At 41.0% G+C, this 21,333-nt stretch overlaps 1 long non-coding RNA gene across 3 annotated transcripts in view; it reads left to right on the forward strand.

Annotated features, from left to right (window-relative positions):
• The window catches only part of LOC103352084 (uncharacterized), a 190,686-nt gene extending 170,127 nt beyond the window's left edge, over positions 1-20,559 (forward strand). For all 3 annotated transcript variants that reach the window (XR_016212939.1, XR_016212940.1, XR_007913684.3), the window contains 5 exons: positions 8,698-8,776; positions 12,235-12,324; positions 16,920-17,094; positions 17,726-17,778; positions 20,428-20,559. This is a non-coding gene — a long non-coding RNA (uncharacterized LOC103352084). The remainder of the gene's footprint in view (positions 1-8,697; positions 8,777-12,234; positions 12,325-16,919; positions 17,095-17,725; positions 17,779-20,427) is intronic.
• Positions 20,560-21,333: the final 774 nt, after the last annotated feature.

A 21,333-nucleotide genomic window follows, 5' to 3' on the forward strand; every position in this document is an offset into this window, starting at 1 on the left:
ATCACAGCTGTGCAACTTGATACACCCTAGGTGTTCAGGATTCTGATTGCAAGTTAGAGAAAGCAACCGAGGTTAAAAAAGTACACGAGTGCAGCGTATCATAAAACACCAGAGAGTCCACGGAACACAGGCACAGGCCTTTGGAGGGGCTGGAATGGGGGAACTGCCATGCCATGAGACATCCAGGCCTTTCGAGGATACTTCCAAAAGTTCATGGAAAAGTGGAATTAAAAATATGAGTTTATTTGGGTGCAAAACAGTTGAAATTTATGTACAGCCTTTTATAATCCATATTTTTCAGGTATTATTGATAGTTTGTACCCAGAATTTTTGTTGCATTCAGATTCCAGTTCCATCTTCTCAGGAACTTTTGGAAGGACCCCCCTATCCTCGCTCAGGCTCTCATCTCTGCTTTTCTCCACGCCTATCTCAGAGTTTTCTTTCTGTTAAGACCCATTTCTCTCCTCCCTCATCTACATGACATAATGACACCATCCTCAACTGCCACGCTTTTACGTTTTACTTGTCGCCCCTCCCCCGCAAAGGTCACCACCCCATTCCTCTGTATTACTTATCCATTGCAGTGTAACACATTGCACCAAAAGGCAATGTGTAAAGCAGCAAGCATTTCTTCTGTTATGATTTCCATGGGAACAGGAACCTAGGTGTGGCTTACCCGGGTGCTTCATCTTCAAGCTCTCACTCAAGGTCTCAGGCAAGGAGTTGACTAGTGCTGCAGTCTCACTGGAGGCTTCCCTGGGAGAATATGCACTCCCTCACTCACATGGTTGCTGGCAGGATTCAGTTCCTTGTGGGCTGTTGAACGCATTGAATGCTGGCTTGCCTTTGCTGGTTTTTAAAGTTTCGTCACTTTGAGCAAGTGAGGGAAATTAAGAGAGGAAAAGCAAGGGGCTGGCATTGTGGTACAGCTGGTTAAGCCACTAGCTACAATGCTGGCAACCCATATGAGTGCTGATTCTAGTCTTGGATGCTCCACTTCCAATCCAGCTCCCAGCTAATGCACCCGGAAAAGCAGTGGAAGATGGCCCAAGTACTTGGACCCCTGCCACACATGTGGGAGGCCTGGTTAGAGTTCCAGGCTCCTGGCTTCAGCCTAGCCCAGCCCCAGCAGTTGTGACCTGTGGATACAAGGTTTCTCTCTCTCTCTCTCTTTCTCTCTCCCGTTCTCCCCCTCCCCACTGGAACTGTGAAAGTGAGATGGAGATGGAGGTTCTTTTTTTTTTTTTTTTTTTGAAAGCTGTTCTTAGGAAAGCAGTCCATTACTCTACATCTATTGAAATAGATGTAGAGCCAGGTTAAGCCCTCATGTGATGGAGAGGTCACACGTTCTAATAGATGGAAATCATTGGAGATCATCAGAGGCTGCCTATCAAGTCCACTCTTTGTTCTCTCCATCTATCATTTTGTCTCCTTTTTAATCCCAAATCTATTGGCAAAGGCCTCTGATTTACCCAACTTGAATCAGGTGCCTATTGTTTCAATTGAGATAGTGGGGCTTAGAATCATAGCACACCTACTGTGCACGGTAGTGATGGTAGCAGGGAAAGACAAAGAGGCCAGTCTGACATGGGTGAGGAAGGCAGTCCCAGAGCAAGGACCAGAGTAAAACATTCCAAAAGGTGACCACGACACTCTTTCTCAACGGGAATAGAATTTCCCAGGAGATTATCCGTGTCTCCAAGAGACTGGTTTAATGCATACAAATTTTTTGGATAATTTAAGTCTTTGAAGCCCTTAATCCTCAAATACTTATGTAACTAAAGCTGACGTGATCTTTTAAGAATTCATTATCTGTGCCATTATACTTCTTAAAAAATTTCTAAGTTGCAGTAATATATACATGACATAAAATTTACCATTTTAGGGGCTGGCGCTGTGGCACGGCTGGTGAAACTGCTGTCCAGGGTGCCTACATCCCTTGTGGGCACTAGTTGGAGTCCTGGTTGCTCCACTTCTGATCCAGCTCACTGCTGGTGGCCTGGGGGAGCAATGGAGGATGGCCCAAATGCTTGGGCCCCTGCATCCATGTGCAAAGTCTGGAGGGGACTCCTGGCTTTAGTCTAACTCAGCACTGGCCACTGCAGCCATTTAGGAGATGGGCGAGTGGATGGAAGATCTCTCTCTCTCTCTCTGCATTATCTCTCTCTCTCTCTCTCTCTCTCTCTCTCTCTCTCTCTAACTCTATCTTTGTGCCTTTCAAATAAATAAATAAATCTTTTTAAAAAAAATTACCATTTTAACCATTTTTAAATGTACAGTTCAGGGGCATTATATACATTCATATTTGTTAGTAACATCCCCACTATCCAATCCAGGACATTTCTCATCTTCCAAAATTGAAATTCTTTACCCAGTAAACAATGACTCTCCAATTGCTCCATCGTCCAGCCCCTGGCACACAGTATTCTATTTTGTCTCAGTGAATTTGACCACTTTAGGTATCTCACACAACTGGAGGAGTCACAAATGTTCCCTTTTAAAGCTAACTTATTTAACTTAATGTTTTCAGGATCTATCCATTTTGTAGCAAGTGTCAAAATTTCCTTCCTTTCTAAGGTTGAATAATATTTCCATATACACACGCATCACATTTTATCTATTTATCTGTGGATAAATACTAGTTGCTCCTACATTTGGCTACTGTGAATAACATTTCTATGAATATTGGTGTACAAATATCTTCTAATTCTTTTGATTATATACCCAAAAGTTAATTGCTGGATCATGTAGTAATTAAATGTTTACTATTTTGAGGGGCCACTGTATGTTTTCCATAGTGCCGCCTGTGGTAAACAAGGATTCTTACTTGCTTGCATCCTTGCCAATACTCATATTCAGATTTGTGTATCTCTTTATGTGTGATACTCATCCTAATAGATAGAGCATGATAGTTCACTGTGTTTTTATATGCATTTCCCTAATTATTATTGATGTTGAGTATTTTTATGTGCTTATTGATCAGTTGTTCATCTTTAGAGGAAATGTTCATTCAAATCTTTCGTCCATTTTTTAGCTTGGTTATTTTTTGTTGTTGAATTTTAGGAGATCCTTCTTTATTCTAGATCCTCATCAGATGTATGACTTGTAATGTTTTCACTTGTTCTGTGGTTCAGCCTTTCACTTTGCCAATAGTGTGCCTTGATGTACAAATGTTTTTAATTTTGATATAATTTAATAGTTTAATTTTCCTTCCATTTCTCATGCTTTTGGTTTCATATTCAAGAAATAACTCTTAATGTAATGTCATGAATCTTTCCACATTTTTTCTTCTAAAACTTATAATTTTAATTCTTACATTTAGGTTTTTGGGCTATTATCCTTTGTAGGTATAACTGAGGATCTCAGAATTATAATATTAAATATGTTTCACTTCCTCTTTCACATTTAAAAGGTATTCACCCTTTATCCTCTAAGGCATGGAAAAGAGAAATCATCCACACTTTTTTTCATGATTAATATATTTGAGAAATCCAAAAATTTACAATAACCCAACAGAAAATATTTAATTCTCTAATCATCTCCCAAAGTATCTCACACAGTAGTTAAGGGGTTACTAGGTTTTTACAGAAAATATAAACTCTGACATAGTCTGACAAGTACAGTTAAAAGTTTTTTTTAAAGAGACTCATTAAAATAAGCACTATTTATCAGCGATGAGTCCTCAGATATTTGTAATATTTTAAGTGTGTTTAATGGATTTGATTTACCATGACAGTTTCATTGTGCTTTCTGACATCCAGGAAGTATCTGAAATCTTTGGGTCTTTGCCCATTCCTTTTGCCGTCCCTTTGCTAACTCTAGGTTTATGTTCAGGGTGCAAATATTCTCCTCTGCACTTGGGTGTTTATCCGCCATCTAAATATCACACACCTGAATTCACCTGTCTTCTTTTTCATACATACCCATAAGGAAAGATCTACATTTCCCCATAAAACACTACCCTGATTACTCTGCAGAGTAATCAGGGTAGTTCCGAGGGAAAGCCCCTAAATTTAAAATTTTCCTCTCTAAGCAACTGGCAGCTCAGTTGCTATAGGAGTCACTAAAATCCCTTAGGTGAATGCGTAAGTGGATGAGTTGTGAAAATCCTGGCCTTGGGGAATCCCAGCTCAGTCAAGCCAATTCTGATTATTAGGCTTCAGTTAAAATTTGAGAAGGTCCTGCAGATGGCTTTAGCATCGTAGACCTCTGGCAATTAAGCCAGGGTTGACATACTTAGGGTTCCTTCAGCCTATCCAAACTGATTCCCCTGGGGTGGCTGGTCCTACGAGGGGGCTGTGTTTGCTGTTTTCTGGAGCAGCAGAGTCAAGGTAAGTGATCATATCCAATGGGCAAGGCTGCCTCAGCTATGTTAAGTCATCTGGCTCACCATCCTGTCCCTCCCAGCCCAAACCACACTCTTACCATATATGTTAGATAGGGTAGGTGAAACTGCTGTGACAAATAGACTCAAACAACTCAACACAAGAGAACTTCTCTTTTTCTCACAAGCCCTGATACATCTCAAAGGAAAATGTTTCTTGCCTTCTAGAATATGTTCGTGAAAATCCAAAGGCCACATGGTATTTATATGGAATCAATAGAGGCAAATGCTCTTAGAAGTGGACCAGAGTTATTTCTTTGTCTTAGGATATGACACAAGTTTGGACCTAGGTATGTCAACTCATGTCTGGATTATGTATGGAAGAGAAACTTACCTAACATTCCTCTTACAACTTTCTGGTTTTATATTTATGTTCATAAATTCATTTGTGTATGCTCCCACTATAGAAATAGAAATAAGTAAGCTTTATTTCATAAATAGCTCATTAGAAATTCGGCCATCAGCATTTTTCACAGACAACTCATTATTTCTGAAGATTTCACACTGTTTTATGCAGCTGTGTCATGATACCATGGGGGTCCTGAAATATTGAGTTAAACTGAAATGCTTTTTTTTTGAAAGATTTATTTTTATTTATTTGAAAGTCAGAATTACACAGAGAGAGGAGAGGCAGAGAGAGTTAGGTCCTCCATCCGTTGGTTCACTCCCCAGATGGCCACAACAGCCGGAGCTGAGCCGATCCAAAGCCAGGAGCCAGAAGCTTCCTCTGGGTCTTCCACGTGGGTACAGGGGCCCAAGGACTTGGGCCATCTTCTACTGCTATCCCAGGCCACAGCAGAGAGCTGGATTGGAAGAGGAGCAGCCGGGACTAGAACCGGCGCCCATATGGGATGCCAGCGCTTCGGACCAGGGCTTTAACCCACTGCGCCACAGCGCCGGCTTCTCCTTTTTTAACTGATTTGTAATGCTCTCTCCCCAATAAATGAAGAATCCTCTGATATTTGACATCAAAGCTATTCTTTAGAGAAACTGAAAAAATCTGCTTTTATTCAATTATTATCCCTTCCCCTCACCCCCAGAGTGGTAAGTTGGTGGAAATCAGTTCAAATATGACACATGTAGAGTCCTAGAGAGCAATCATCCCTACTGGACTTTGATTAATCAAAGAGCCTGAAATGCAAGTCACTGACTAGTTCCTGTGAGGACATTTTTAGGTTCCGACTGAGATTGTCCTGGTTCCAGGGGCAGAGGGAACAGGCAAATTAAATGTAGTTGCATTTTTAAAAAAGATTTATTTATTTTTTTGAAAGAGAGAGAGAGATTTCATCTGGTGGTTCACTCCCCATATGGGTGCAAAGGCCAACTCTGGGCCAGACCAAAGCCAGAAGCTAGGAGGTTCATCTGGGTTTTTCATGTGGGTGGCAAGGGTCCAACACTTGGGCCATCTGCTGCTGTTTTCCCAGACCATTAGCAGAGAGCTGGATCAGAAGTGGAGCAGCCAGGACATGAACCAGCTCCCATATGAGATGCCAGTGTTGCAGGCAGCAGCTTTACCCACTACACCACAATACTGCCCCAATGAAATTGTGTTCTTAAAATTTTTTAAATTTAAATAAAGGGAACAGATTTCATGTATTTCCATGTATTTCATATATACAAATTTAAGTCCATAATGATACTTCCCACTCACCTTCTCTTTCTCTCTCTCTCTCTTTTAAAGATTTGTTCATTTTACTTGAAAGTCAGAGTTACACAGAGAGAGAAAGAGATCTTCCAGCTGGTTCACTACCCAACTGGCCGCAACGGCTGGAGCTGCGATGATCCATAGCCAGGAGCCAGGAGCCAGGAGCTTCTTCCGGTCTCCCACAAGAGTGCAGGGATTTGGGCCATCTTCTGCTATCCCAGGCCATAGCAAAGAGCTGGATCAGAAGTGGAGCAACCAGGACACAACCAGCACCCATATGGGATGCAGGCACTGCAGGCGGCAGCTTCACGCACTACGCCACAGCGTCGCCCTTCACCTTCCCCCATCACCTTCTCTTCTACCTTCCTTCCTCCTTCCTATTTTTTCTTTTCTTTATTTGCAATAACATACTTTCTTTTTTTTTAAATAAATTTGACAGGTAGAGTTATAGACAGTGAGAGACAGAGAGAAAGGTCTTCCTTCCGTTGGTTCACCCCCCAAATGGCCACCAGGGGCGGCATGCTGCGCCGATCCGAAGCCAGGAACCAGGTGCTTCCTCCTGGTCTCCCATGCAGGTGCAGGTGCCCAAGCACTTGGGCCATCCTCCACTGCCTTCCCAGGCCACAGCAGAGCGCTGGACTGGAAGGAGCAGTTGGGACTAGAACCCAGCACCAATATGGGATGCCAGCTTCACAGGTGGAGGATTAACTAAGTGAGCCACGGTGCTGGCCCCTCAATAACATACTTTCAATTCACTTTATATTCACAGTCCTCGACTTAAAAAAGAATTCGGGGCTGGTGCTGAGGCGCAGGGGGTTAAAGCCCTGGCCTGAAGTGCCAGCATCCCATATGGGCACAGGTTCTAGTCCCGGCTGCTCCTCTTCTGATCCAGCTCTCTGCTGTGGCTTGGGAAAGCAGTAGAAGATGGTCCAAGTTCTTGGCCCCTGCACCCATGTGAGAGACTCGGAGGAGGCTCCTGGCTTTGGATCAGCGCAGCTCCGGCCATTGTGGCCAACTGGAGAGTGAACCAACAGATGGAAGACCTCTCTCTCTGTAACTCTGTCTTTCAGATAAAAATAAATAAAAAAAATTAAAAAAAAAGAATTCAACAAGTAGAAAGTAGAAAGACAACTGTTCCATGAGAGTATAGGCAATAATCAAATCTTGGAATGTCAATTTGACTTACATAAATTGTTGGGTTTTTTTGTACTCTATTAGCTACAAACCAAAGAAAACATGATATTTGTCTTTTTTGGTCTGGCTTATTTCACTAAGCAATAATGGTTTCGAGTTATGTTCATTTTATTGTGAAAGACTTAATTTCATTTGTTTTTGTGGCTGAGAAGTATTTCATTGTGTATATGTTCCACATTTTATTTTTCTTTTTATTAATACAAAATACATTAATATAAAATATATCAATAAAAAAGAGAACAGACTTCATGTACCTCTCAGATACAATTCCAAGAATTGGAATACTTCCCTTCTTCCCTCCCTCAATCTCCTCTCCCTCTTTTCTTTCTCTTCTTCTCCCCTACTTTATGTAGTTGCATTTAGCGTGAGAATGGAAAGTGGATTTGGGGGCTGGCACCAAACCACCACTTACAGTGCCGGCATTCATATGGGTGCTCTGGTTGCTCCACTTCTGGCCCAGCTCCCTGCTAATGTGCTTAGTAAAGCAGCAGAAGATGGCCCAAGTACCTGGACCCCTGCGGCCCATGAGGCATACCTGGACGAAGCTCCTGGCTCCTGGCCTCAGCCCAGCCCATCCTAGTCACAGCCATTGTGGCCATTTCAGGCAGGGAACCGGTGAATGGAATATCTTTCTGTCTCTCCTTCTCTCTCTCTGTCACTCTGCACGTCAAGTAAATAAATAAATCCTTTAGTTTGTTACATAGTGAAAGGTTACTAATATGCATCAGAACTTTTTCTTAGCCCTAAAGAGGGACTGAGCTAATATGTATATGTTATTTATTTATTTTTTGGACTAGTAAAGCCAAGCCTAACCCTTTCATTTGGATAGGTGAAAATAAGCTACATAATTCCAGATTAGGACTTAAGTTCTACATAGCTGCATTTTGTCAGGGCTGCTACTTGAAACCGCATTTATACAATTTGTGGCTTAGAGAGAAAAAATACTCCCTTCTGGAACCATGTTATGTTGCAGAAATGCAAACTAGCCTTATCAGAGCAGAGAATTAATTCCTCAGAAGCCATAACTATACAGGCAACTGTGTCCATGACTGATATGAACCCACTAAGGACTAAAATAACTAATATGTACAAGCCAGAGCCAGAGACGAAGCTCCAGAAGGATTTTTTGAGCATCCATCAGTAGAATGAAGGTTGGGAGAGAACTCCTCTGTTCCTAAAATAGTACCTAGATTGGGACTTAGAAAAGTGCAATGTGCACACCAAATTTTCAGCCCTGGGTAAAAGGTGTGGATTTAATAGAACAGTTTAAGTTTGTGAATGGACAGTCTCCCTGATAAGCAAAAACCAGGATTAATTCTGCTTTCTCTTAAAATTTGGTGTGGTATCCAGGAAGCTCTGCCGGGCCTGCTACCTCAGTTCTGATTTGTCATGGAGGAGAGTTTAGTCTCCCATTTTTTCATCACATCTGATGTAACCACATTCTCTTGTTTCATGAATATCATATTTTCTACAGCTTGATGAAAAACAGAAGCAGAAGGAACTAAAATCAGAGGACTCAAGATTTGTGGAACCCTTGGAACAAGAAGAACAAGGTAATCAAAAGGCCTGCATTTTCTTTGAGGAAAAGATCCCTATCTTACTCACTTTTGTCTCTCCAATTCCTCCACCTCATATTAACATGCAATAACTGCTCAGGTTGAATAGAGATAAGCAAAAAACTGAGACAAAGAGAACAGGGAATCTGTTATCTCAGAAGTCAAGGGATAAAGGAGGTCTCAAGGATCATAAAATAGTAACAGCATTTATTGAGTATTTTCCCTGGGCTGATATTGTGCTAAGCTCTTCTTAAGAATGACCTTATTTAACACTCATAACAATCACAGGAAGAGGTTATTATCCCTACTCCTATTTATAAATGAGGAAACAGGGCCAAAGGGAGTTTAAGGAGACTCCCTGGTTCTCACAATGACTGTGGCAGTAAATCTGGGATTTTATTTGATTGTGGTAGAGTCCCTGCTACACTGGATCCACTTGCCTGATGTGCAGCAAGCCAGTCACTGACACTGGGTGGTAGAAGGAAGCTGATGTTTATTTACAGTGCACAGAGCCAGGAGCCAGGTAGCTGTCTCCCAATTCTCAATTCTCAAATCCCCTGAGGGATTAAAAGTGATGAATTTCACAGATTAAAGCAGTGCTTGATCAGCTGACATGCAGATCTCTAATCCACAGAGCTCATGGCCTGCTTTTGATTGGTTCTCTGACAGGAGGCCAGTGCGTTCTTCTGAAGATACTGTGATGGTGGGGCCTGTGCTGTGGCGCATGCAGCAAGTAAAGCCGCTGCCTGCAGTGCTGGCATCCCATACGGGTGCAGGTTCGAGTTCTGGCTGCTCCACTTCTGAGCCAGCTCTCTGCTATGGCCTTGGAGAGCAGTAGAACATGACCCAAGTCCTTGGGCCCCTGTACCCATGTGGGAGACCAGGAAGAAGCTCCTGGCTCCTGGCTTCGGATCAGCACAGTTTTGGCTGTTGGGGCCAATTGGGGAGTGAATCTGCGGATGGAAGACTCTCTCTCTCTCTCTCTCTCTCTCTCTGTAACTCTGACTTTCAAATAAATATCTAAATAATCTTTTTAAAAAAGGTACTGTGACGATAAAGAAAGCCTGTGGGTTGATTGTGTGTTACTTTGTTTGATAAGTGCCTTGGTTTCTTGTGAGGTATTTTAGAATAGAGTACAGCATTGAAAAGTTAACTATAGAAGTACTAATTGAATTCTGGGTCCGGCCATCTAGGGCCTTGCAGGGCTGGCCTGACCCTTGTGCCACTCCCATGGTTTAAGTAGCTAACATTTAGTAAGGAGCTGACTTGTAATTACCAGAATGAAGACAGAGGAACTGCAAGCTGAGGGAGAGAAATTGAGGCCTGATAACGTCTATATCAAAGGCATTGGGAATAGGGGCTTGGTTTCACAATCAGCTCAATGCAGAGTTCATTGTTTAACCTTCCGAGATGGAAGTGTCAGTAACATCAAAATCAGCAGCTGGTGCTAGGATGATGAGTACCTTGAAGAGACCATTAAGGTGACTTAGCGTGTTAGTCATACCAGAGCAAGCAAGGGAAGCATCCGTGGTGAAACTTTGCAGTAGAAGCAGAAATCAGGTGGAAAGAATTGGTGGTCAGGAAATGTTTGTGGCAAGGTTAAGCTATGAGTTTAGAGAGTCAGGTGATGGAAAGACATGCAGGATTTAATTTTTTAAAAAAAATTATTGATTTATGGCAGCTTAATAGGCTAATCCTCTGCCTAGCGGCACCGACACACTGGGTTCTAGTCCCGGTCGGGGCGCTGGATTCTGTCCCGGTTGCCCCTCTTCCAGGCCAGCTCTCTGCTGTGGCCCGGGAGTGCAGTGGAGGATGGCCCAAGTGCTTGGGCCCTGCACCCCATGGGAGACCAGGAGAAGCACCTGGCTCCTGCCATCGGATCAGCGCGGTGCGCAGGCTGGAGCGCCGGCCGCAGCGGCCATTGGAGGGTGAACCAACAGCAAAAGGAAGACCTTTCTCTCTGTCTCTCTCTCTCACTGTCCACTCTGCCTGTAAAAAAAAAATTATTGATTTAAGAGGTCAGGATTTGGAGAGACACAGAGAGAAGGAGAATGAGCGCATGTTCTGGTTCACTGGTTCACTCTCCAAATGCCTGCAATGGCTGGGGCTGGAGAACTCAATCCAGATTTGCCACATGGGTGCTATGAGGCACTGCTTCAGTAGGAGACTGGAATCATGGTTGGAATCACATATAAAACTGAGGCACCTCTCAGAATCAGCCCTAAAGGCATTCCGATCTGGCTGAAAAGCCCATGAGAGTATTTCAGGCATGGAAAGCCAAGACACTCTGGCAAAAAAAAAAAAAAAAAACCTAAATGAAAGATCTCTGTGAGTGAGATCCCAGTGGAAAGAACAGGTCTTCAAAGAAGGAGGTACCTTTCTCTGAAGGGAGGAGAGAACCTCCACTTTGACTATGACCGTGTCTAAACAAGATAAGAGTCGGAGAACTCAGAGGGCTTCCATAGCCTTGGAAACTCATGACTGGAGCATAGGGAGATTACTGATGCCATAGACAGGAGTGTCAATTTGTAAAGTCAACAACAGGAGTCACTGTGCACTTACTCCTCATGTAGGATCTCTGTCCTTAATGTGCTGTACACTGAGGCTTAATGCTATAACGAGTACTCAAACAATATATTTCGCTTTGTGTTTCTATGGGGGTGCAAACTGTTGAAATCTTTACTTAATGTATACTAAACTGATCTTCTGTAAAAAAAAAAAAGAAGAAGAAATTATCAATTCCCAACTTGACTCTCACTGGGATTAAACATGACAATAGGTCTGATCTAATTTCATCATCATTTAAAAAATCATCTATTATTTTTCACTTTATGTTTGTGTGGGAGCAAACTGTTGAAATCTTTACTTAATGTATGCTAAACTGATCTTCTGTATATAAAGAGAATCGAAAATGAATCCTCATGTGAATGGAAGGGGAGAGGGAGTGGGAAAGGGGAGGGATGCGGGTGGGAGAGACAATATGGGGGGGAAGCCATTGTAATCCATAAGCTGTACTTTGGAAATTTATATTCATTAAATAAAAGTTAAAAAAAAAGGAAAAAAAATTAACGGAAAAAAAAAAACTGAGGCACCTGATATGGGATACAATCATCTTTACCACTAGACCAAATGGCTATCCCAGAATTTAAATGTAAGTTGGACAGATGGATTTAGGTATTTAATTTTTAGGATTGGGACAATTTGGTCATGTATGCCAGGAAAATGGATCTCAGAGGTGAAGGCAGTAAAAAACACAGAAAAGTAAACTTTGGGCAGGGGATAGGGAGATGAACAAGATGTCAGGACAGTGGGAAAATGTTGAAAGTTTGAGATCAGAAGCTGATGGATATAATAAAACAGAATCATCTAGCATGGCTGAGCATCAAATCATGACTCCAAATCACAAATAGCAGCAACCATGCCTTCTCTCTTGTATATTTCCCCCATGGCATCAGAAGCAACTAGAAGAGATGGTAGTGAAGTGGATATTCTTGTCTGTTCTACTCAGATACACTGGTCTACTTGCTGGTCCTCAAACATACTAGGTAAGCTCCTGCCACAAGAGTGTGCATTTGTTGTTCCTCCAACTCCTCCTGTACTCCTCTACTCCCAGATTTCATCATGGTCTCATTTAATTTAAATATATGCATAAATGTCATCAGCTCTCAGAACGTTTCTCTAGCAACTTTACCTAAAAACCACACCAATTTTATGAAATCTTTTTTTCCAAAATGCTTATTGTCACCTGTCATTCATTTATTTATTTGATAATCATTTGTCTCTTCTTATTGGAAGTCACTCTCCCTGAAAAGCAGAGATGTGATTGTTTTAATACTCTAGTCCCAGCACCTAAGGTATAATGATGGTAGGTAAGCAGTTGTTGAATGAATAAATATATAAAGCTGGAGATTTGCTGAGCGAGTTATGAAGAAGGTGGGAAATGATTATGACTATATCACAACTAGACCAAATAGCATCATGAAATGCTTTACATTTTCCAGTGTGCTTTCAAACAGGTGGTTAGAGAGCCAAGAACACCAGAGAGAGGTTTTGGAGAGGTTGACCATTGAGGGCATCCAAGATAGTTGTGGTTTAGATAGTGGTACATATTAAGAAAGCAAGGATAGGGTTCTAAGATGATTATACAACGTTACTGAAGCAATTGGAGTTGAAAGTGGAAATGGAGAACCGATTTCTCGAAACCAGAACACAACCATAACAGATGAGAGGGGGAGTAGTCAACTGTCTGCCTAAAATACCACAATAGGCTAGCATCCCAATGTCATCTTCTTTATCATTCTGTGATAACTATTTGTAAAAGATAAAACTCATAACAACACTGGGAATTAAGGAAAACAGTCCACACTTGCACTGCATTTAGAATTCCCATGATCTACAGCACTGATGAAGTTGAATTTTACAACTTACGATCTGTTCACACGTAGACAGTAACAAGTTGCTTCTTCCCGTTACTTTCTCTACAAGTGTGCAGACATAGGGTCTACATAACACCAAGCAAAACCAGGCAGTCATCTTTACGCAAGGAGCCACTGGTTTGCCAAGATACCAGAGACCCCATACCAGCTTAACTAACACTAGTGCAGAGACTACCACTTTTCCTACTCATTGCTTCTAGCTTTACTTTTCCACTTATGCTCACTACAGCTGAAGGAACACTAAGTGAGTGCACTATGGCCCTTTATGTAAAATGCCCTGGAATCTTCTATGTACTAGGTCTAATCACAGAATTACAGACTGCCTCAGTTGGGAAGTAGGAGTTGTTATGTCCAGAGTATCTATTCTTAAACAGATCTATAAATCCTGATGACACCATCTCCAAATTATACAGTCTATGACAGATAATCTAATCTTTCTGTGGTTTATTATCCTTCCCTTAAATGGCAAAAGTGGAAATATACCTTCCTTAAAGCTGGTTTGAGAAATAAGATAATACACGTAAACAACTTTGCATGGTGATTAGGCATAGTATGTATTCAGTAAATGTTAGTAGATACAAAATGAGTATAAGGACTTATCCCTAAAAGCATAAATGCTCTTTTGCCATAACCTGGAAGTTGGGGCAAGGGGGCAGAAGAGCACCCATTTTCCGTCTGGCTGAGTTGCAGTGGGCGATGTGTAACAGCGTAGTGTTGTAACCACTCCAGGGACTCAGAGAGAGATTTTGACTGAACCCCAAATGGGAAGTGAAAAGGGCCAAAGAAGTCAAGAAGAGAGTGAAGAAAAGAGTTTAGAAATAGCTGATCACAGGGCTTGGCAAATTCTCCCAAGAGTCTAGCAATGGGCAAAATTGATATTGATAGGAAAATATTTAGAGATGGGAAATTTATTTTGAAAGCTCAGATTAAAAACATATTTTGATATTTAAAGACAATTAGAAAATTTATGTTTTGGTTTCTCATCAAGCTTGGGAAAATTTGACCTTGATGAGACAAGAGCACGTGGTTGAACAAGAGCATGTAGGGGGGTGAACTCTTTTTCAAGATAAGCTATATTTGGGGCACCAGATCCAGGCAGAACTTCCTGAATGCCAAGCCAGATTTGAAGGGGAGGCACAATTACTGTACAATCACAGAGCATGAGTTGAAGGAGTCCAATAAGAGCTAAGTAAATCTGTTGAAAGGAAGCAGCCTGGATAGTCTGGGCCTAAGAACAAATGCTTGGTGCAAGACTCAGGGAGAGCAGAGGGGAGAAGCATGAGCTGATGCACTTGATGCTGAGGCTTCCCCAGGCATCTGACTGGAGTCCATGGGCCTCATCCAATCTAAGAAGCCTGCAAGGCTCCGAGTGGGTTCGGGGAAGGACTGAAATGCAGGGAAAGATGAAAAGGAAAGAATAAAATGGACTTTAAATGTTTAAACAGAGAATTAAAACTGAATCACCTTAGATACAGCATAACTTTCAAACAAAAAACAAAAACCAACCAAACCTTAGCTTTTCCGTTCACTAGCTGAGACTATTTCTGTTTCCTCATCTATAAAATGAAACCTGGAATTCAGTGGAAGCTCTTATGTCTGATATAATGAGGGTCAATAGCTGATTAGTAAAATCTGTGCAAGTGGGACATCTTAAGCAAGAATATGTATCACACCTTAAATCCTTTCTTGAACACACAAAAGTACATCTATTAACCAATATTTTCATCTGGGATTATGTCTTTTCTTGAAATATAGGTGCAATGGTTGGAGTCCTTCATCATTTTGCAAAACCAATATCCAATGATTTTTAAATTTAGCTTTTTGTTTTCAAAAAGTCTGATATGCGTTTATGTGCAGGATTTTCCTAGGTCTTAATTCCCACTGCTATTGTCCCCACTCTTGTTCTTCAATAGTTGTCTAGTCCAACAATGGCCTTTAAAATGAGTCCTTTCAGATCATTCAACTTACCTGTCTTTTAAAAAATGCAATTTATTTATTTGAGAGGGAGAATTTTTGAGAGATAGAGATAGAAAGAAGGAAAAAAACGCATTCCTTTTTTTTCTGGGGTATTGTAAATACCCTCACAGCTGGGGCTTGAATGGGACAGAAACAGCAGCTGGGAATTCAATCCAGGTTTCCTAGGCAAGTGACAGGGACTCAGCTATTCAAGCCATCATTTCTGCCTTCCAGGGTATTTATTAGCCAGAAGCTGGACTTGAGCCCAGGTACTGTGATACAGGAAGTGTGTATCTTAACTGCTGAGCTCAGCATCTGCCCTCAACTTAGTTTTCTTAGAAGCGATATTTTATTACTTCTCCATTAGATTACCTATTCGTATTTGCAACTGGTTTGTGAGCAAATGCAACTGGTGCTTGGTAGGTAAAGGACCCAAACAGGGGTTAGCAGAGGCCAGCGATCATGCATGTCAGCCTTCCAGCTGGCTATCCATGTTAAACTCCATGCAGAGAAATTCCAGAACATCAGTCATTTGGTAAATCTATTTATGTAAAGATATTAAAAACGATTCCAATGAATCACATTAAATTGCTCTGGTAATTAAAGGAAAAGAAAAAGTTGAAGGATTCTGCCTTGTTGAATTTAGTTTCCTTCCTTTCCTTCAGTGCTCCCAGGCTGGCACAGTGCTTTGCAGTATCATGACCTCTGGACAAGGAAGTCTCTTTGGAACTTAAATTTTCAAGGCTGTGATTTAAATTTTAAATTCCTTTGTGCTTCCCACCTACCCTGTTGCTTTCATATTGATTCTCCCCATGTCAATCTCTTTCACAGTTTGGGTAATCTGTTTTTCCTCCTAATGCCCTCGGAACATCTTGGCTTCAGGGCCGAGCTCAAAAGCCATGATTTTGGTAATGTACAACTTTCCATGCAGGATAAATGGGAGGGAATATTGACATTTGACTTCCATAGCAAATTGCTGGGCAGGTTGCTCTTTGAACGTTAAAGGCATTTGGAGCTCCATATGATTTTGTTCCAGGCATATTGTGATATTTATAGCTGATCTTGATGTTCTGTGATGTTTTACAGTAGAATTTTCAAAAGGTCAAATAGGATTGTATTCATCCAAGTATTGGGTGTGCAAAGATAACATTGGAAAGAACTCATGCTCTTCATTTGCAACTTATTTTTATTTGGAAAGCAATTTTCATACTGGTACAAGAAAATAAAGAAGATGTGAGGCAGGCAAGTGTGATATTTCTGATGAGTCTCATTTTTCTTTTCCTGGCTCAGTGGGATGTAGACTGCAGGTACTTCTGAATGTACTCCATTCTTACAGGAAGACTGCTCTCTAAATTTTAAGTCTGGACACAGGGAGGAAATATTGAGAATCTCAAACAGCTGCTCACCACTTGTCGCGGTGCTCATAGAAAGAGTGAAATTTTACTTCACCAGCAAAGTGAATCATACTGGAGAATTTCAAATTACTAGGCCAGAAAACTCCCTTTTTCCTGTGCCTATCTTTTGTCACCACCTTTCTCTGATTACTATTATGGTCTTTTTTTTTTAATTTTTGATTTGTGCAAGAGCCTGCCCTACATAGGGTCTGATGTTCTGTGTGAGGTTCTTCCAAATACCCACCTACACTCTAGGAAGATTTATTTTATATATATATAAAATTATATATTATATATAAAATTATATATTATATTAATATTATGTATATAATTATATATGTTATATATATACAGGAAAGGAGAAGTCAGTACCTGCTCTGCCTTCTAAGCCACTAGAGGAAAATGAGAGCAAGCTCAGAGGAGGTCATCATTTCTTCTGGATTCCCTTGAGGCATGCTGGAACATGAATAAAGAGTAGAGAAGCTCCTTACAAATGTGCTGCCTCCAAATATGTCAGCAGAATAACCTGGTATGTTTCCTCCTTAGGTGTAAGCAAGCCCTTTCTGCAAGAGACTGCAGAGGTTCTTTCTGGAAAAAGAATAAGGTGGTTGGGTGGAAAATGGGAAGAAAAGGAAATAGTCTGTGTAGGCCTCAAGGGCAGACTTAATTTCTGACATCATTTACTTGTATTTGGCTCATGTTAACCTATGGATCCTGGAAAAGTCAACTCCATATTCTCTACAATGACCTGACTGTGAGCTCAGGAGGTGAGGTTGTGGGGCACAAGATGGAATTCTTAGAGTAACACATACTACTTCACAAAATGTGTGATTTAAAACAAAGAAAACACCTGCTTGTTCTATGAAGAATGTTGCTTAAGACTAGAAATCCAGAACTTTCTGGGTAATTGGTAACTTTGTAGGAAAGAGCACCTCATTTCCTGGCTCAGCTCTATGTTTGCTTGCATTTTTTAGGTTGCTGTACTTTGGGGGAGCAATTGCATCTTAAGTAAAACCCTTTAGTGATGAAACAAAGAAAATAATCAAGGGTCAAGACTTTCTCAGGAAGAAATGAAATTATATATATATATATATATATATATATGGAAGAAGCTATTACGGTGTCAGGTTTATGTGACGTAATTGTCTTCTCTTTTCCAGACTTTTCCCAGCAACAGCCATCTTTCAGTCTCTGAGCACTTCAAGAACTTCTGGTATGTACTATTCTCTGACTCCCGTGTCACAGTATGGCAAGTCATTCAATGGCTCTAGAATGGCATGGGTTTACAAATGAGCTATCTGCTTGTTGAAGTAAACTCACCTTTGTTTCTCTGCTGTTAATTAGTAAACAGATTGCATAGTTGTGAGAGTGGAACAGGTTCTATCCTTCATACCTCCTATGTTAACTTAAATATAAGAGTGGGAATAAGAGAGGGAGGAGATGTAAAATTTGGGGCATGCTCAATCGGATTTGCCCCAAATGGTGGAGTTAGAATCATGCCAGGGGATTCCAATACAATCCCATCAAGGTGGCATGTACCAATGCCATCTCACTAGTCCAAGTGATCAATTTCAGTTCACAATTGTTCATAATGATAGGTCTAAGAGTCAAAGGGATCACACAAACAAGACTAGTGTCTGTGAATATTAACTGATAGAATAAAAAAGGGAGAGAATGATCCAACATGAGAAGTGGGATACACAGCAGACTCATAGAATGGCAGATGTCCTAAAAAGCACTCTGGCCTCAGAATCAGCCCTTAAGGCATTTGGATATGGCTGAAGAGCCCATGAGAGTATTTTAGGCATGGAAAGCCAAGACACTCTGGAAAAAAAAAAAAAAGAAGAAGAAGAAGACCTAAATGGAAGATCTCTGCGAGTAAGATCCCAGTGGAAAGAATGGGGCCATCAAAGAAGGAGGTACCTTTCTCTGAAGGGAGGAGAGAACTTCCACTTTGACTATGACCCTGTCGGAATAAGATCGAAGTTGGCGAACTCATAAGGCTTCCATAGCCTTGGCAACTCATGACTAGAGCCTAGGGAGATTACTGATGCCATAAACAAGAGTGTCAAATTGTTAAGTCAACAACAAGAGTCACTGTGTACTTACTTCTCATGTGGGATCTGTCCTTAGTGTGTTGTCCAATGTGAAGTAATGCTATAACTAGTACTGAAACAGTATTTTACACTTTGTGTTTCTGTGTGGGTGCAAACTGTTGAAATCTTTACTTAATATATACTAAATTGATCATCTGTATATAAAGAGAATTGAAAATGAATCTTGATGTGAATGGAATGGGAGAGGGAGCGGGAGATGGGAGGGGTGTGAGTGGGAGGGAAATTATGGGGGGGGGGGAGCCATTGTAATCCATTAACTGTACTTTGAAAATTTATATTTACTAAATAAAAAATAAAAAAAAGAAATTCGCTTTGCAAGACCATGATATTTTGGATCATAAAAGCTTCCAGGTCACTACAAGTTTAACTTCTTTCAGAAAAATAAAGGCAGAAGGGACCTTTGTGCTGAAGAGCTCTCTGTGAGAATTCCAAACTATACAGAAAACCTAAGTCTAATTTTTAAAAGTCTGTGCAACTCATGTGAAGTAGTTCTAATTTTGGATAACCTAAAAGTACAGAATAGCTAATATTTGTACTTCTATTCTCACACTGTTATCCTAAAATAGTGATTCTTTTATTTCAAAAGATTTTTTTTTAAATTTACTATTGAAACTGTGAGGGTTGAAGCTCATGAGTTTCTGGTTTGTAAGTAACTACTTATTTCTTTTTTGACACTTTTCTTGCTATAAAGCAAGCTGCAACTGGGGAACAGCTGATATATTGTTATAACCTCATTTTTTAATAGTAGCAAAAAGAATAGCTGTATTGTTGAATTGTATGTTAAAGCTCTAAAAGCTCTTAATCTTTATTATTATATATATTACATATTTATTATATGAACCTTAAACATAGAGTAACTGACCATCTTGTGTTCACAGGATTAAGACTGTTGACCTGACATCCTACTAAACATTCATTATGGGCTTATTATTTTTGAATGAAATGTTATTATTTATGATTGTATTAAAATAATCTTGGATAGATTTGATAGACTCTCACTTTGTCTTTTCAACTGGTCTCCTCTTTGGCATGCACTGTATCACGTGATGAATTGATCCATGATGCTCTTCCTTGTTTCCCAGTCTTTCCAGATGCACTCAACTACTGTATTTTAGAGACAGCAAGCAGGTCATGGTTGATAAAGTGAAATGTGCTTGGAAGTTGGTAATTACTTGGGTGGTGCTGGACAGACAAGAGTTGCCAGGGCCCATGAGAGGTAAAGCCACCAGTCTGTCAGTGGGTAGAGTCAGTTGAAGTCAACTGGAAACTCGGAGAGTATAATTTAGATGTACAGGAAAGTTGTCTGGGAAAGAGAGGTTGAGAAGTTCTGTAGAGGAGTGTATAAGCGATCATCCAAACACTCTTGCTTCATTGGTTTTGTCAGTAATTTGAGGTGTAATTGTATAATCACTTCTCATCATTTGGCAATGCTTTTATTTCTCCCAGTGAGCTTTTTTGACAGCAAAGAGCTTTCCAAACGTAAGGGCATGTTTACTTAAAATTAAGTACTGATTTTCCATTTCTAAATAATGTTCTTTTCCAAGATTTATTTATTTGTTTGAAAGGCAGAGCTACAGAGAGAGGGACAGAGAGACACAGATATCTTCCATCTGCAGGTTCACTCCCCAAATGGCCACACTGGCAGGGGCTGGGGCAGGACACAGCCAGGAATCAGGAGCTTCTTCCAGTTTCTTACTTGGGTGCAGGGACCCAAATACTCAGGGCTTCTTCTGCTGATTTTCCAGGCCATTAACGAGGATCTGGATTGGAAGCGGAGCAGCTGCGACTCGAACCTGCGCCCACATGGGAAGACAGCACTGCAGCTGGCTGCTTAACCTGATGTATCACAGAGCTGGCGAACTTGAAGTGTAAACACTTGTTGTCTTTTGGTGACGCTTTTAGGTCCCCAGTGAGCTTTCTTTGACAGCAAAGAGCTTTAAAAATGTAAGTTTATGCTTACTTAAAATCAAGTACTGATTTTCCTTTTCTAAAGAATGTTATTAATAAATGGGTGCCTTGCACACATCTGGTCACAGAACTGTTCCTTTTGAGCACATAGTAGGCAAAAACAACTCCTTCCCATTTATAGATTGTACACTTAGAATACAAGTTAGATGTCAAGAACTCAGGTAAAATTTAGTACTTTTATTACTGATTTACAATTCATAATTTTATAATTTATTTCTGCTCCTTTTTATCTATTTCAGACTTCAGCAGAATACTTCTTTTTATTTTTTATTTTATTTTTTGACAGGCAGAGTGGACAGTGAGAGAGAGAGACAGAGAGAAAGGTCTTCCTTTTGCTGTTGGTTCACCCTCCAACGGCTGCTATAGCTGGCGTGCTGTGGCCGGCGCACTGTGCTGAACCGAAGCCAGGAGCCAGGTGCTTCCTCCTGGTCTCCCATGCAGGTGCAGGGCCCAAGCCCTTGGGCCATCCTCTACTGCACTCCCGGGCCACAGTAGAGTGCTGGACAGGAAGAGGGGCAACCGAGACAGAATCTGGTGCCCCAACCGGGAGTAGAACCTGGTGTGCAGGCGGAGGATTAGCCTATTGAGCCGCGGCACCGGCCCAGAACATTTCTTTTGGTATGTGTTGTGGGTTGAATTGTGGGCCCCTAAAAGAGGCATTCACGCTGAGTGTGATCTTATTT

This window comes from Oryctolagus cuniculus, chromosome 9 (genome assembly GCF_051225735.1).
Source record: "Oryctolagus cuniculus isolate XC-2025 breed Fujian yellow rabbit chromosome 9, ASM5122573v1, whole genome shotgun sequence".
Lineage (NCBI taxonomy): Eukaryota > Metazoa > Chordata > Mammalia > Lagomorpha > Leporidae > Oryctolagus > Oryctolagus cuniculus.